At 41.2% G+C, this 16,927-nt stretch overlaps 1 non-coding gene across 1 annotated transcript; it reads right to left on the reverse strand.

Annotated features, from left to right (window-relative positions):
• Positions 1–9,479: 9,479 nt before the first annotated feature.
• LOC119944917 lies at positions 9,480–9,617 on the reverse strand. Its single transcript, XR_005456058.1, has one exon. It is a non-coding gene; the product is annotated as a small nucleolar RNA SNORA7 (small nucleolar RNA).
• Positions 9,618–16,927: the final 7,310 nt, after the last annotated feature.

Here is a 16,927-nt window from a genome sequence, read left to right on the forward strand (position 1 = left end):
CCGTTGTTGGGTAGGGATTGTCTCTATTTGTTGCTGAATTGTACTTTCCAAGGAGGAAATGTGAGACTGCAGAGAAGGAGAGAGGTCAGGACTGGAGAAGTCAGTTTTGGAATCATCAAACAAAATCTGTTTTATCCTTTTTCTTTTGGTGGCCCACTTTTTGCAAATCTGTCCTTTAATATATTTTGGAAACAATGATGCAGTGCTATGGTGATCCTGTTCTAGAATCGGAGAACTCAATCCTTCCATTTAGTGGAGCCAAAGCTGTGATAGTCTAGTCAATCAGTGGTGTTTATTGAGTGCTTACCGTGTGCAGAACACTCGTGTAGTATCTGCTACAAACCTGGGAGAGTTCAATATAACGGAACTGGTATACACATTCCCTGCCCATAAAGAGCCTGCAGTCTTAGAAGGGGAGACAGTGGTTGTGCACGTTTGCTGAAAATTGGTAGTACGACGTGTTCATTTACGAATGGTTTCTAAACCCTTTCACCCAGCGAAGTCTGTCTATGCTACACAATGAAATGGACCAAAAGAAGTGACAGGATGTTCACTCTTTGGTAACCTTTGTCTACAAAAGACTTTATTTGCTTAGGTTTAGATTTTACCAGTTATGGCCGTGGAGGAGCAAGCAGAAGGTGTCCTGACTGCAGCTGTTATGGAGCAGAAGGGAGGGAGAGGAAGACTACAACGGGAAACAAATGGGGTCTGAATAGAAGGAATGGACTGAAACCTTAGAATTCCTCCTAAGTCTTGCTAAACCTACGTCCAAGTCACTATCTTAAAGACATAATGAGAAGCAGCATGGCTCAGTGGAAAGGGCCTGGGTTTGAGAATCAGAGGTCATGGGTTCTAATCCCAGCTCTGCCACATGTCTGCTGTGTGACCTCAGGTAAGTCACTTCACGTTTCTGAGCCTCAGTTCCCTCATCTGTAAAATGTGGATTAAGACTGTGAGCCTCACATGGGACAGCCTGATCACCTTATATCCCCCCAGCACTTAGAACAGTGCTTCACACATAGTAAGTGCTTAACAAATGCCATTATTATTTATTATTTATTTATAATGATTCCATCAGAGTGGTCCTTTTGATGAATCAGTGAGGTAAGCTAATGCCCACTTTCTACACTGGAGTCCCTTCACCGTAAGACTAACCACTAAATGCCATTATTGTTTGTGGGGAAGCAGCGTGGCTCAGTGGAAAGAGCCCGGGCTTTGGAGTCAGAGGTTATGGGTTCAAATCCCGGCTCCACCAATGTCAGCTATGTGACTTTGGGCAAGTTACTTCACTTCACTGTGCCTCAGTTACCTCATCTGTAAAATGGCAATTAAGACCCTGAGTCCCCCATGGGACAACCTGATCACCTTGTAACCTCCCCAGCACTTAGAACAGTTCTTTGCACATAGTAAATGCTTAATAAATGCCATCATCATCATCATCATTATTATTATTATTATTAAATAACATGCATTCCAAAATATCTTGGTTGTCCATAAATCTGTGCACCAGTCAGAGCAAACATCATCATCATCATCATCATCAACTTGAATTAAGAATGAAGTAAGTATCCATTTGTAAATAGTGCCATACTGAGGCTTATACAAAATAATTTTCTGTTAATTTCTGGAATTTATAATCTGAAGTAGTAATGTGAATAAATACTAAAAAGGATCTCGGGAGCAGTATATATCTATGTAACCAAATGCATACATTAAGTAATTATACAATGAACTGTGCTACAGTAAAATGGATAAGTACTTAGAGAAAACAGTTGTCACATATTCCCAAGTCACATTTGGGAAGCACTGTGACCTAGTGGGAGGAGAACAGGCCTGGGACTCAAAAGATCTGGGTCTTAGTCCTGGCTCCTCCAATCTGCTGTGCAAATTTGGGCCTGTCAGTTTACTTCGCCGTGTCTGCATTTCCTCAGATGTAAAATGAGGATATTGTTCCTCTTCTCCCTCCTACTTAGACTATGAGCTTCATGTTGGATAGGAACTGTATCTGTCCTGATGAACTTGCATCTATCCCATTTCTTAGAACAGTGCTTGCTAAAAAGTAAATGCTTAATAATTAATACATGTGCATATGTACACATACACATACATATAGATTTTATATGCACCATCGGTGGTATTTTTGGATTCCTTACTGTGTGCACAGCACTGTACTAAGGGCTTGGTAGAATACAACACAACCTCTCTGCACTCCTCAAAAACATCTGGTGTTCATCCGTTCCTTTCCACTAGCAGAAATTTATGACCATTGGCATTACAGCATTGAATCAGCTCTTTTCCCTCCTACACATCCACTTTCTTCTCCTACTAAACCTCAGCTTGTCCTTTTGGTCCTGTCGAGCTAATCTATTCCCGATCCACCTTCCCAACTCTCCTACTGCTGACCTTTTGGTCATGTCCTATTTCCAACCCTGAAAATCCCTACCCTCCTGTACCCGACATAGATCTCAGCGCTTCCTTCATTAAAGCCTTTGGGGAATCACGGCTCCTCCAGAGGGACTCCGCAATCAATTTCTGGTATCCACTGCTTACACCCATTTCCACTACCCGTTTATAACTTCTGTGCCATCTAATAAATCACAATAATTATGGTATTTGTTAAGTGCTTACTATGTGCCAAACACTGTTCTAAGTGTTGGTGTATCTACAAGGTTTTCCTTTTGGACACAGTCCTGGTCCCACAAGTCAAGGTAGGAAAGAGTAGGATTTAATCACCATTTTAAAGACGAGGAAACTGAGGCACAGGGAGGTTAATTAACTTGCCCGAAGTCTCACACAGCAGTCAAATATCAGAGCCAGGATGAAAACCCACAACCTATAACTCCCGGACCCTTGCTCTTTCCACTAGGCCATGCTGCTTCCCTAAACACTTACATACTTACAACCTCTTGTAGCATTTTTGTTACATCTCGAGTATCCTATCACTTAAATGCTCACTCGTACAAAGTCTCTTTTCCTTCTTCCTCTTATCTGTAATTTTAGTATCTATCACCCCCACTAGATGGATTATGAATTCTATTGTCCTCTCCTAAGTGTATATAGTAGGAACCCAATCAATACTATTTTCCCAAAAGTAAATTTCCATAAAAATCAAAGGAAACAGTAAATAAAGGAGAGGCGGGAATACCAGAGATATTATTTCTAGTCCTGCAGCCTGTTGTTGGAGCCACTGAATTTCTTTTTTTGGTCACATGAGCCAGACCTAGGTTTTTCATGGTTAATTTACATTCTGTAGAAGCAATAATGTAAATGTTTGGGTTTTGGAGTGGTGGAGAATGAAGAGTGAAATATGGGAGTTGAATATTTAGAAAAGGTGGTCATGAGAACTTTATCCCATTCCTTCACTAGGAAGAGAAATCTCTCTTCAGGTAATGGATTTCAACAGCTCTTGATCAGTTAATCAACCAATCAGTGCTATTTATTGAATTCTTACTTTGAGCAGAGCACTGTACTAAGCACTAGGGAGAGGATGATACAATTGGTAGACATGATTCCTGCCCTCAAGGAGCTTCCCTCTATACTGTAAGCTTACTGTGGGCAGGGAATGTGTCTCTTTATAGTTATATTGTGTTCTCCCTAGTGCTTAGTACAGTTCTCTGCACACAGTGAGCACTCAGTAAATGTGATTGACTGACTGACTGATTGATTTCCAGGCTAAAATGGGAGACCGACATTAAAATGAATTACAGGTAGGGGAAGGAACTGAGTATAAGGATATGTATATGCTGCATATACATATGCAGTGCTTAGACTGGGGGGCTAAGTTCATGTGAAATGCAGTAGAAAAATAGGGTTGGGGGATAAGCCCGGGAAGGCTTCCTGGGGGAAAAATGAATTCAGTAGGGCTTTAGAGATAGGGTGCTGGTTTGTAGGATATGTAGAGAGAGTTCTAGATAGGAAGAAAGATATGTACAAGGGGTACATGTTGGGTAAGGTGAGAGTGAGGGACAGTGAGTATGTTGGTATTGAGAGGAGTGGAGTCTGCTGACCGGGTAATAGTGTGAGAGGAGAGAGAATAAGTAAGGGAGAACATGGCATTGAACTTTCTCATTCTGGCCCTACATCCTGGAGGCCTTCCCAAAGTCAGGAATGGGGAAAGTGGAGAAAAGGGAGGTTAATATATTTGCCCAAGGGGAACAGAGAGGCAACCTGGAGGAATCGGGGAAGACAAGTGAAATCAGAGTGGATTTTGGCAGGATAAACAAGTCTTTAAGTGGAAGGTCTGCCATCCAAGGCACAACAAACTTATACCAAAATAGCATTTCCTAGTATTTAAGAAGAAACCCTAAGAACATGGAGCCGGATTTGTGGTAGTGTCTGTGAGGCCAATCCCACACTGATGGTTTCCTTCAAATAGTTGTGTTCTGATTTTCACCACTATCCTGGAAGTACTAGCCCATCCCATTTGCTGCCATTATTCAATATCGAACATGAAAAAAATAGATGTATATGGGAGGAAGACTTCAGATTTACAAAAGAGGAACACCAGATGCTGGAACCTTAATTGTGGTTATTGGGCAATTGTGCTTAGTCCATAGCTCAAGAGTTTGACACTTACTGACTTCTACAGGATTGTGTAATCTGTGGACATGGGAATTGAACTTAGTTGAAAACCAATTTATTATACTTCGAATTTTCACTAGAAATCAATTTTCCTTAAATATTACTTTATTCCAGTGCATATGCTTTATTCTACTGCTCTGCCTGAGCTTGGACTGGTTTAATAGGTGCCCCATGAAGAGTGTATCAGTCTCCAAAAGTTGCGACTGAGAGAAAATGTATCTTGAGCTGTTTCCTCTTTGTTAATAGTTTCACAGTGAGATGCTTAAGAGAGAGAAGAGTAAATAAGGATGTGGGTACTGCAACTGAACTATCTAATGCAAAATATTCACTTTGGTTTCTCCAAAATGCAGACTGGAGGGAAAAGAAATCGTTTCCAGACACTCATAAAAACTTAGATTGTGAAATGCACCTGCCATTATTTTCCAAAACTTACTGTCCAAGTTTTGAATGCTTTCCTCTTGGATATTAAAAATTTGGTGTTTACACTGCTAAATGAACTATAACCAAATCAATCACTGGGTAAAAGTGTGGATGTCCAGAAGACGGGAAAAAGTTCCAAACAGTCTCAGTGGAAACTCAAGTACATTTCAAACTGCTGGTACTAGAGATCACTTATGACCAATTCTTTTTTCTTTTCTTTCAAACAATTCATTGGAACACTTGGCCAGAATCCAGGAATAAGCTGAGGAAAAAAGGAGTCAGTGATAATTTAGAAACATAATAAAAACCTTTTTGACCAGTCCTAGCAAGGACTTTGCATTTTGGGTGTTTCCCTGTGCCAGTGGGTATTTTCAATTAAAAATGAGAATCTGGAGAGACAAGAGATTTTAAGAATCCATGATAATGTATAATTGTTCAGAAAAGAGTGGTTTAAACTACTGCAGCTGAAGTTCATCAAGAAGCCAGGATGTGACACTGTGAACGGTTCAACAGTTCTGGACGCGAATAAGTCAGTTTTAGCCACAGAGTGTTCTTTGCATTTTTTTAAATAAATATGTATGCATTCCTATGGGCTGTTTAGTAGAGGGGTCAGAACGAAACTAAAAAAGATTGCAATCTTACACTTTGAGGTAGTGCTAGTACAGAACCATTCATTTAATACTTCTGTTTGCATGGAGCAAGCGTGTGATTCCGAAGTACTCCATAAATACATGGACTGATCGATTGATTCTGAAGAAAAAAACATTTTTGGCCTGAATTTGCATGAGATCAGATATTTTCTTAATGGTATTTGTTATATTCTTACTATGTGCCAGGCACTGTACTAAGCACTGGGGTAGAGATTCAAGCTAATCAGGTTGGACACAGTACATGTCCCATATGGGGCTCACAGTCTTAATCTCCATTTTACAGATGATGTAACTGAGGCCCAGAGAATAATGACTGTGATATTTGTTAAGCACTTACTATATGCCAGGCATTCTACTAAGCACTGGGGTGGATACAAGGAAATCAGGCTGGACACAGTCCAGTCCTGCATGGGGCTCACAGTCTAAATCCTTATTTTACAGATGAGGTAACTGAGGCACACAGAAGTGAAGTGACTTGCCCAAGTCCCCACAGCAGACAAGTAGTGGAGTCAGGATTAGAACCAATGACCTTCTGACTCCGTGGGCCATGCTCTATCCACAACTCCATGTTAAGTGACTTGTCCAAAGCCACACGGCAGACAAGTGGCAGAGTTAGGATCAGAACCTAGGTTCTTCTGACTCCCATGGCTGTGCTCTATCCACTAGGCAACACTGCTTCTCATCTGTGTACTTCTCCCATAAAGTCATACATGCTTGTTGCCTGGGAAAAAGGAGGAAATTGCCCCCAAGGAGGTCAAACCATTGGCTACATCTGCCCATCCCTCTCTCTGAGCCAAGGAGGGATCAGCGGTAGAATTACTGGGGGAGCAGCATGACATAGTGGATAGAGCACGGCCTTGGGAGTCAGAAGGACATGGGTTCTAATCCCAGTTCTGCCACTTATCAGAGGTGTGGCATTGGGCAAGTCAGTTCACTTCTCCGCACCTCAGTCACCTCTTCTGTAAAATGGGGATTAAGGCTGTGAGCCCCATGCGGCACAGGGACTGCATCCAACCTGAATTGCTTGTATCACCTCCTGCCCCCAGTGCTCACTTACCATGTGCTTAGCACTGTACTAAACATTGGGGTAGATAAAAGGTAATCAGGTTGGACACGATCCCTATCTCACAAGAGATACACCGCCTAAATGGGAGGGAGGACTGGTATTTCATCCACTTTTTACAGATGAGGAAACTGAGGGACAGAGAAGTTAAATGACTTGCCCAAGACCGCATAGCTGACAGGTGTCGGAGCTAGGATTAGAACCCAGGTCCCAGTGCTGTACTCTTTCCACTAGGTTATACTGCTTTTTGAGAGTCAGGTGGGCTACAGTAATTGAATGATAAGTAGTTGTGATACAGAAGATTTTGCCTGTTTTGACAGCTCTAACTTTTTTCTATTGATTTGAATGGGAAAGTTGAAGAAATAGAACACCCAGATGTGTGTACTTAGGATTCGTTGAAATTGAATTCATGAAATATTTTTTAATGGAATAATTTCAATCTGTGTGATGTCTCATAGAGGGGAATTTCTGGACATGTTTAACCACTATGTATCCCCATTTTACAGTAAGGGAAACTGTGGTTAACTAATGTTCCAAGGAACATGGGATATGCCACAGGTAGAATCCCAAATTCCTGATTCTTACATCTCCGGTCAAACCACAAGACCATATGCCCTCTTTACTGACTCCTGGGTGTGGGGTGGCAGTGTGTAATTTCCTGACAAGTTTTTAGTGCAAGTAACTTCATGCTCTCAACAACGGAAGTAGAGGAAGAGATTATCGCTGAGTCAAGTGAGGAAAGGGAGAGAGAGAGACAGAGAGAGAGAGAGAGAGAGAGAGAGAGACAGAGAGAGAGAGACAGAGAGAGAGAGTGTACTAATAGCACCCAGGGTTGGCATGGTGAGGAAGCAAATTCAAAAATTGAATCAGGAAGTGTTAGTTAAATAACTGCCAGCAAATCTCTGATGAGTTATTAATGGGAAAAGGGAGATTACATACAAAAAGGTGTTTGTAGGGACGATTGCTAAATTCTTATTTCTTTTTCCCATCAGTCATTCAATTATTGGCATGTTCACTGTGTGCAAAGCATTGTGCTAGGCACTTGGGAGAGGACAACAGAGGTGGTCAATACTTTCCCTGCCCACAACAAGCTTTTTCAGTGTAGAGGAAAACATGATACTGACTTTTCTTTGACCTCTGCTTTTTCCTTCATGATTGAATGCCCCAACTTGACAACCATGCCACCAGAAGCATAAGAATGAAAATTAAGCGCTGTATGGGCTTATGGGACCCAAAGCTTGGCTAAGAATCATACTGGATGAATTTAGAGGGATTAAATGAAAGAAGGCCAAGAGTAGATAAGGGTAAGGTCTGAAGATACTATATAACAACCGTGTTATTTTTCTCTCCTGACTTGTTTGTTTGCTCCCCACTAGAGCCTCTCAATCAATCAATGGTATTTATTGAGCACTTTGTGCAGAGTCCTGTACCAAAGGCTTGGGAGAGTGCAATAGAGTTGGTAGACATGATCCCTGCCCCCAAGAAGCTTACAGTCTCCTGTTCATCTTTCTCCATGAGCATTTACTTACCCATTGCGCTTGGGCTCCTTCTGGCCTGCCTCTCGACTGCAGTTCCCAACTGACAGAAGTCGGCGAGAAGGTCTGGATAGGTATGCCACTGTGTCTGTGTGGAGAGAGAAAAGAAGGGAAAGGAAGGAAGGGAGAGGGGAGAAGAGAAAGAGGAGAGGACATTTATATTTTGCAAATAATTAGTAAAATGATATTGAGCCAAATAGGAGTCCTAAGAGACCATTAAGGAATTAAGCTGTAGGATTCAAACCAGGTGCAGTTAAACAACCTAATAACCCCTCTAGGGCCACTAGTGCCAAGTTATGTGGATAGTTTCCTTTTTCAAAGTGTTCTGGCGTCTATTCTTGTGCCAAAGGTCACATTTTGAACCAGCTTCTCAGCTCAGGACAATCCAGAAAACTTGTCATCAGCACTGGCAAATGTTTCAAATTCTTCCTCTGCCCCACAAATACTTCAGTAGACCGCTAAAGTGCCTTAATTGTCCACTACTCCCTCTCTGTATCCTGCTGAGGCACGAAAGACAGGCTTCCACCTTTGAGGGTAGCTTTTGCCTCTCTGCTAGATCGTTGGTATCCATCTGCAGGGTGGGCTTGGAAGACCCTCTCTCTTGCTCAAACACTTTGGTGAACTTAATCCATTGGTGCGCTATTTAGATTTTTCCTTCACTTCCCATGCTTCTAGCTCTATCTCATTGTTTAAAAAATTATCCTGTGTAATTTATTTGGACCCACAAAAGTGGTCTGCTGTTTCAGAACTATTTTTCTACTTGGCACAGACATCCCCAAGCAGTCTTATAGGTTTTTTTGTTTGTTTCCTTTGGTTTGGACATTCAGACTTTCCTTGAAAGTTTTCTTAAGTCCTCAGGCTTCAGAGAATAACCTTGACTACTTGATGGTGAATGCCAGAAATCTTCCTCCTGTTTCTACAGAAAATCCACTTTCCAGGACCTAATTTGATTTCAGTCAACCCAGGTCTCTATAGTAAAAGGCTTCCATATTCGGAGAATTCAGTCTTATCTTATACCGTCGAGTAATTTCTGACCCACAGTGACACTACAGGCACATCTCTCCCAGTACGCCCTGCTCTCCATCTGCATTCACTCTGGTAGTGTATCCATAGAGTTTTCTTAGTAAAAAAATGGAAGTGGTTTCCCACTGCCACCTTCCATGAAGTAAACTTGAGTCTCTGCCCTCAATGCTCTCTCATGCCACTGCTGCCCAGCATGGGTGAGTTTTGACTTGTAGCCAATTACCTTCTACTCACTAGTCACTGCCCAAGCTAGGAATGGAATGGGTAGACCTCGGCTTGACTCTCCCTCCCGTAGCTGAGACTGGTAGAGTACTGGAAACTCTCCAGCTGTGACCCTGAGAGGGAAGATAATTCAGTACTAAGGAAAATTTGAATTGTGTACCCTCCTGTGTGAATGGCCATCCCAGTCAAACACACCACCACCATCCATTTCTTCTGACACTATATTGTGCTGAATCACATCAGATGTATGCTGTCAGAAGCTCCCTAATTCTGCTGCCCCAAACACGTGGTATAGTGCTCTGCACACAGTAAATGCTCAACAAATACCATTGATTTATTGATTGATAGATTGCTGTCCTATCCTATCCAAAACCTGTGAAGAAAACTCATGTCTTGGCAAAGTTGACTATCCTTTGTTATGTCTCTGTACAACCTGATTATCATTTATCCACCCCAGGGCTCAGTACTTGGCATAATGATTATTGTTATTATTTGCTCTTCCTTCAGGATAATTTTACTTTGCTATTTGGTATCAACCTTCCTCCTACCCAGCATATTCCAACAGGGGTATCACACCAAATTTAGAAATTATATGCTAAGTATAGATATATGAAACTCTATGAAAATAGTCACTAGATATTTTCAAGAGAACTTTATTGAATCTGTCTCCGTTTGGTTGCTTTTCAAGAAAAAAAATCAAAATTGCTTATGGAAATTCTCCATTTTTATTTAATCTTGTTGGGCTTTTTTGTAGTCAGCTCCTTGTAGAGACTATGATTTTCCCAGCATTTTCTATAGCTGTTGTTTTTCAGTGCCTGAAGAGTGGGCTTGGCTGGGATTTTCAGGGTGAATTCTAACTTTCCTTCTTAGTGAAGTGTAGGTCAAAATTCATGTAGACATTCAAGTGAGGAAAAAAGGCTTTGTTACTAATCACTGACTCATATTTCAGACCTCTGAAATAACACTCTCTGCTCTCTGAAAGATCACGGGTACATGCTCACACACACACACACACACTCAGATGTTCCTCTTCCCCTGAACTTTACTGGAGTTCTGCTACTGGAACCCAAATTGTGGAGCAAATAAAGTGCCCAAATGTTTTCCTATGCTGACCTATGATTAAGGGTGTAGAGCTCTGAGCTTTCACTTTGTCTCTACTATTGATTTTCTGGGTAATTCTGTACCCATTCTTTACCCTCTTTGAAGCTTCATTTTTCCCATTTTCCAAGAGAAACCAGTAATGGACAGTCTTAGCAATATAAAGGGTGATCTAATTTAATGAACCACAATACCATAGATGGATTAACTAATCGATGCCCTGGCAATTAATTTTCTGTGGGTATAAAGTGTTGCTCGGTGTGTGCGAAATGAAGGTGCTGACTTCTTTCCATTCTACAGTGATAACTGAGTTCCTACAATGTGTGGAACAAAAACTAAACACTGGAAAGAGCTCAGGGAAAATAACTGAGAAACACTCCCTGGCCCACCAGAAGCTCATAATCAAAGAATAAAGGAGCCAGGGGGAATTTGGCATTTAGCATAGGAGGAAAGATTGAAGTGATAAATTAAGTCCAAATGATATATGAAAAGAAGGCCGACAATGAAAACGCTGGAAACTACAGTACAATTAGGACTGAAGGAGCAGGTTTTAGACACCTCACCATTCCCTGAACTGATCCAAATTCAATAGTCACCACCTTCCCATCATCCTTATTTTTTGGAAGATGTATTGCTGCTGCTGTTATTGTTCCTGCCTCACTCTGGTGGGACAGGACAGAAGACCTGGAAGGCTTTGCAGGGTGGAGGTTAGTGGTTTCTCTCCTAAGCAATGCCCCTTCTGTGGGACTCAGTGCTCTGCTGTTTCTATTTCTTCCTGCCCCTCTCTGGGGCGACAGGCTGAGATTCCCCCAGGGGTAGCCTAGGTTGAGTGCAACATCACTCCTGGGGCTCTGTTTCCCAGAAGAGGTTTATTTTAGGAGCAAGACTTAAATCTTGGTTTGCAGCAATTGCGATTCCATCCTAGGGCTTCCTCTTTCCTGTTTTGAGGAATTCTTTATTCTATATTCCTTGTAGGTGCTGGCAGTCCCATGGACAATACCTGAATAGACAAACAGGCTGCTTAACAAGGGTGGTACAGGCATAGTATCTCGGTCCACCATACGGTCAATAGATAATTTCCAGACTTCTCCTGGGCTCACAGGGCACCATAGGAAGAAATTTAAGATTTAACTCTTCCTCTAACCTGTCTTCCTGAAACAAGAGAGATATTCAGTTAAAAGAAGGTCTAGCTACCTGCTAATTTCTTGTTTCTGAGACCTGTGAACTCTAATGAGTAAAACCAGTGTAAGAAAGAATAGGACGATGACTGGAGATGCACAGTCAATGGGGCAATGGGGGCAATTGACCCCACAGCCAGTTGAGCCAGGGTCCCAATCTTGTTCATCCCCTAAATCTCTGCAAGACCTGAGAGCATCCATTCAGGGCTGAAGATACCCAAAATGGTGATTTTTCCACCTTGTCAGCGCTGTGAAGACTGCTCCCATTTTGATGTTCACCCCCACCTTCACCCCTCCGGGCTAAAATCACCATTCCCTCTAACCCCGAACACAAAACACTGACACCTATGGACATGGCCATCTTATAGGTCAATGGTTTTTTTGTATAAGATCAGCCATTTGATGTAACAGGATATTTAGCCAAAAAGGTTCCCTTTTACCCATTTAGGGAGAAGCCGAAACACCAAGATGAAAGCAGTTACGTCTGATTCTTGTTACTGTTTGGCTCTGGAACATTACTGTTCCCTTGAATTTGACCATAGCTAGACAGAAATTTCTTAGGATTTTGGATGGCAGTCCAACATTTCCTCTGTTCTTCATAGCTTAGGGCTAAGTGAACACAAGTCTCTAGAAACAACAACAAAAAAAACCCTCAGTATTTTCCCAACCACACTGATTCTCATGACTACCAAATAGAAAGGGACAAGAGGGGAAAGACAGGGTATACTGAATTTCTTGAAGGTCCAATTGATTTTCCTCTGAACTGCATTCTGATTTCCATTAAGCCTTCTTAGATATCAATAAATTTCTAACACCCAGGCTGTTCCAGCATTGTCTAAATGTATTGTTTTAAGCCTGTCCCCAAACATGATTCATGAGAAGCAGAATGACCTAGTGGAAAGAGAACAGGACTGAAAGTCAGAGAACCTGGGTTCTAATTCAGGCTCTGCCCCTTGCCTTACTGTGTGACCTTCTGCAAATCACTTAACATCTCTATACTTCAGTTTCTTTAGCAATAAAGTGGGGATTCAATACCTGTTCTCTCTGCTATTTTGATAGTGATCCCCAAGTAGGACAGGGACTGCTTCCAATCTGATTAATTCTATCTTCCCCAGCAGTTGGTACATTCCGGCACTTGGTATGCTCCTGATACTCAACAAGAACTATAAAAAAAAATCAGAATTGTATGCCTTATTCCACAGGCATATACCTTGATCCCTGACCAAACTGCTTTGCCAAAAGAATCAAAAGGTTTTATGGTTGTTTTCTCTTTTTTTTCTTAGTAGTTGAATGAAAACTCCTACTTGCAATTTGACTGGCTGTTGAGTACAGTACTGAGAAATGGGCTAAAAATATCATAAATAACTTTGTTTACCGGAACTTACTGGGGAGCTTGGCTTACCCCACCTGTTACCAGGCCAGTGCAGAGACACAGGCGGAAGAGGTTTCAGGTCTTTCATCCATTCAAATCAGTCCACATGGCCCAGAAAGGTTTTAAAACAAAGCAAGGGGTAGGATCTTTTCCCATGAATTCTTGATCTAATCTAGGTCGTTGTATTCTGGCCTTCTCTGATATCAAAACCTCCAAGAGTCAATTAGCATTAGACAGTGAGTCTACCAACATCAGAATTAGGCAATGTTCTTTATGCAATTTAATCCACTGACCAGGGAAGGAAAGATACATTTCTGGAATTTTTAATCTTAACTTTTGAATATGTAGGTAAAGTAACATAGATAAGGTTGTTGCTACCTGACAGGTGGTTATCAATAAGTGATGTTCAACCTAAGATAAAAATGTAAGAACAGGAGAAATGTTATTAATGAGTCAAGGCAATGTTCAATCCAGCCTGGTGTTCTTGGAAAAACCAGGTGATGGCTCATTCGCTTTGACAGCCATCACGGTGGTAGTGTGATAAAACTAATTTCACTTTTTCCTTTACATCCCTAACTTTGTCCCAGTAATCTATTGTATACATGCTTATCCATCAATTTATAATAATAATAATAATAATAATGACAGCATTTGTTAAGCGCTCTTACTATGTGCCAAGCACCGTTCTAAGTGCTGGGGTAGATACAAGGTAATCAGGTTGTCCCACTGGGGCTCACAGTCCCCATTTTACAGATGAGGTAACTGAGGAACTGAGAAGTGAAGTGGCTTGCCCAAGGCCACACAGCAGACGAGTGGCGGAGCCAAGATTAGAACCCCGTCCTTTGACTCCCAAGTTCATGCTTTTCCACTGAGCCATGCTGCTTATCCACATCCCCCTTGAACTTAATAATAATAATAGTAATGATAATAATAAAATTATGGTATTTGTTAAGTGCTACCTGACAAGTATAATCAGCACTAGTATAGGTAGAATATATGCAGATTCGAATAGTCCCTGACTCACATGGGGCTCGGAGTCTAAATAGGAGGGGAATAAGTATTTAATCCCCATTTTACAGATGAGGAAAATGTGGTACAATGAAGTGAAGTAACTTGTTTAAGGTCAAACAGCAGGCAAATAGCAGATCCAGGATTAGAATTCAGGTCCTCTGACTCCTAGGTCTGTGGCTATCCACCAGGCCACACTGCTTCCTTATTTTCATTTCCAGCCTACCCAGCTAAATGTTGGAATTATTTCCATTCACTTTAAAGTTTTACATGAAGAAATCTTCCCTCTTGCTTGTTTAGACTGACCTCAAGCTTCAATGGATGCTTCACAACTCTATTATATTGTACTCTCCCAAACTCTTAACTCAGTGCTCTGCACACAGTAAGTGCTCAATTAATGCCATTACTTAATTGCTCCCTCATCACTGCATGTGGGATTTGGTGAGTAAGATTTCCACTCATAATTCAGAATATGCTTTATTCCATAGGTGTATACCTTACTCCCTTATCTATCTATCAATCAATCAATCGTATTTATTGAGCGCTTACTGTGTGCAGAACACTGTACTAAGCGCTTGGGAAGTACAAGTTGGCAACACATAGAGACAGTCTCTACCCAACAGTGGGCTCACAGTCTAGAAGACCCCAGTGCTTAGAACTATGCTTAGCATATAGTATGCACTTAACAAGTACCATAATTAATTAGACTGAAGCTTAAAGAAAAATAAGATGCTGTTCATAATGAATTTACCTTAACTAAGGTCATTCATTAATTCATTTATTTATTCAATCAATCAATCATTTCTTATCTGACTGGTTAGCTGAAAGAAACAAATGAGTTTTTATGGTAGTTTTTTTTCTTGGTATGTTTTTATGTCTGAATGTGCCAGTCACCTCCCACCTGAGCCTTTGTCTTTCCCGGCTGAGGATCCTAAATCTGAGCAAGTACCTAGTACAGTGCTCTGCAAACAGAAAGCACCCAATAAATATGATTGATTGATTTTTTCATATTAGAGGAAATCGTTCCTCCAGAAGGTTAGATAGAAAAGATTAGATGCTACCCCATCCACCTGATCATCTTGCTTTCCCTTCTGGTTTTTTTCCAGCTCTGTTTTTTTCTTTTTCCAAACAATCCAAATGCATATGACCCATGGTTTTACATGGTCAAATGCCTTTCCTGATCAAGCTAACTGATTTGGGGGCTTTCTGTTTATCAGAAAGGAATGTTTCTTTCAATTCTGTCTCTCATCTAAATGTTCTGAAGAACAAGTTAGAAATCATTTGTCATTTTTTCCCCTGGCAAGGTGACCATTTTCTCCTATGAAGAGTCATGTGACTAACTTCAGGAACCATGATTATCAAGGGAATTGTCACAGTGGACCTAAAATTGCATTGGAGGAGGAAAGATTCAGGGTTTATTATCAGTTCAGGACCCTTGGAAATCTTGCCATTTTGGCCATTACCTGGAAATGAATGACATTCTGTCTCCCCCTTCTAGACTGTGAGCCCACTGTTGGGTAGGGACTGTCTCTATATGTTGCCAACTTGTACTTCCCAAGCGCTTAGTACAGTGCTCTGCACACAGTAAGCGCACAATAAATATGATTGATTGATTGATTGACAACGTTTTCTGGACTTAGAATAAAGTGTCTTAGCAGCACAGCAGATAGATCGAAAGCAAAAACATCTCTCAGAGTGCCTAAAGGCGCTACTACTTACCACAAGCCAGAGTCAGAACAATAAACTATTTGGTGTGGGGAGGGTGTGAATCTTAGACTGTGGTGTACCATACTAATATTGTGAGTCATGATCACTGTTTTTATGATTGTACCTTACCTATCACCTGGGTTTCTTAGCCTGTGGCTGACTTGAAAGGTGAAGAAGAGCCCATAGTCTAGTTTCACTGATGACCCCTGTTTTGGAGATTTCTTGCAACTCCCCTAACCAAAACACAAGGCTGAGATTTTTTATTTTCACAAGGAAAAGAGAACATATTTCATACCAAATAAAGGCAAAAAAGTTTGAAAGAAACTTTCTGAGGCAACTATGAATCAATAGAATGTTCAGAATAGAAGAAAAGATTTTCTTTGCCTAGGACCAAGTTTTCATCAGCAATTATAGGGAAGTAAATTCTGAAACAGAAATATGTGATACTGAGAAAGCAGGTCAGTAGCCAATACTTTCAGATACAACCACAGAAACACATACTCTCTCTCTCTCTCTCTCTCTCTCTCTCTCTCTCTCACACACACACACACACACACACTATTTCACAATGTTCCTCACAGTGGCGATGTCACAATGCCATTCTCAGAAACGTTTGATCTTTCTGGTTGCCAGAGGCTTCCCTTTTTCCCCCCATGACAATCGCTCATAAATCTTTCCTTTAAGGGAAAAGAAGAATTGTATCAGCTTTAAATCATTTATCTCTCTGTGACGAGATTATTCTCAGGCCATTGTCAAACTATCCTTGCAAGGGTTGAAACATTTAGAGTATATAGGTGCAGAATTAACTAACCTTTTAGGGTCAAAACATGATTTTTCCAAGAAATCCCAAGCCAAAGAGCCAACTGTTTTTATTCCAGACAAACTGAAAGTGATTGGCAAAGAGTTCATTATGCTGAGATAGTTTCAGATGTTTGAAAATGTCATTGTTTGAGCCACTGCAGATAGGGAGTTTGGGCCACATGATGAGAACTGCCCAGAGAGCCTCCTGATTGGCCACGGAGGTGACTCAAGGGACAGCTGCTACCTCGTTTTTTTTTTTAATGGTATTT

This window comes from Tachyglossus aculeatus, chromosome 23 (genome assembly GCF_015852505.1).
Source record: "Tachyglossus aculeatus isolate mTacAcu1 chromosome 23, mTacAcu1.pri, whole genome shotgun sequence".
Lineage (NCBI taxonomy): Eukaryota > Metazoa > Chordata > Mammalia > Monotremata > Tachyglossidae > Tachyglossus > Tachyglossus aculeatus.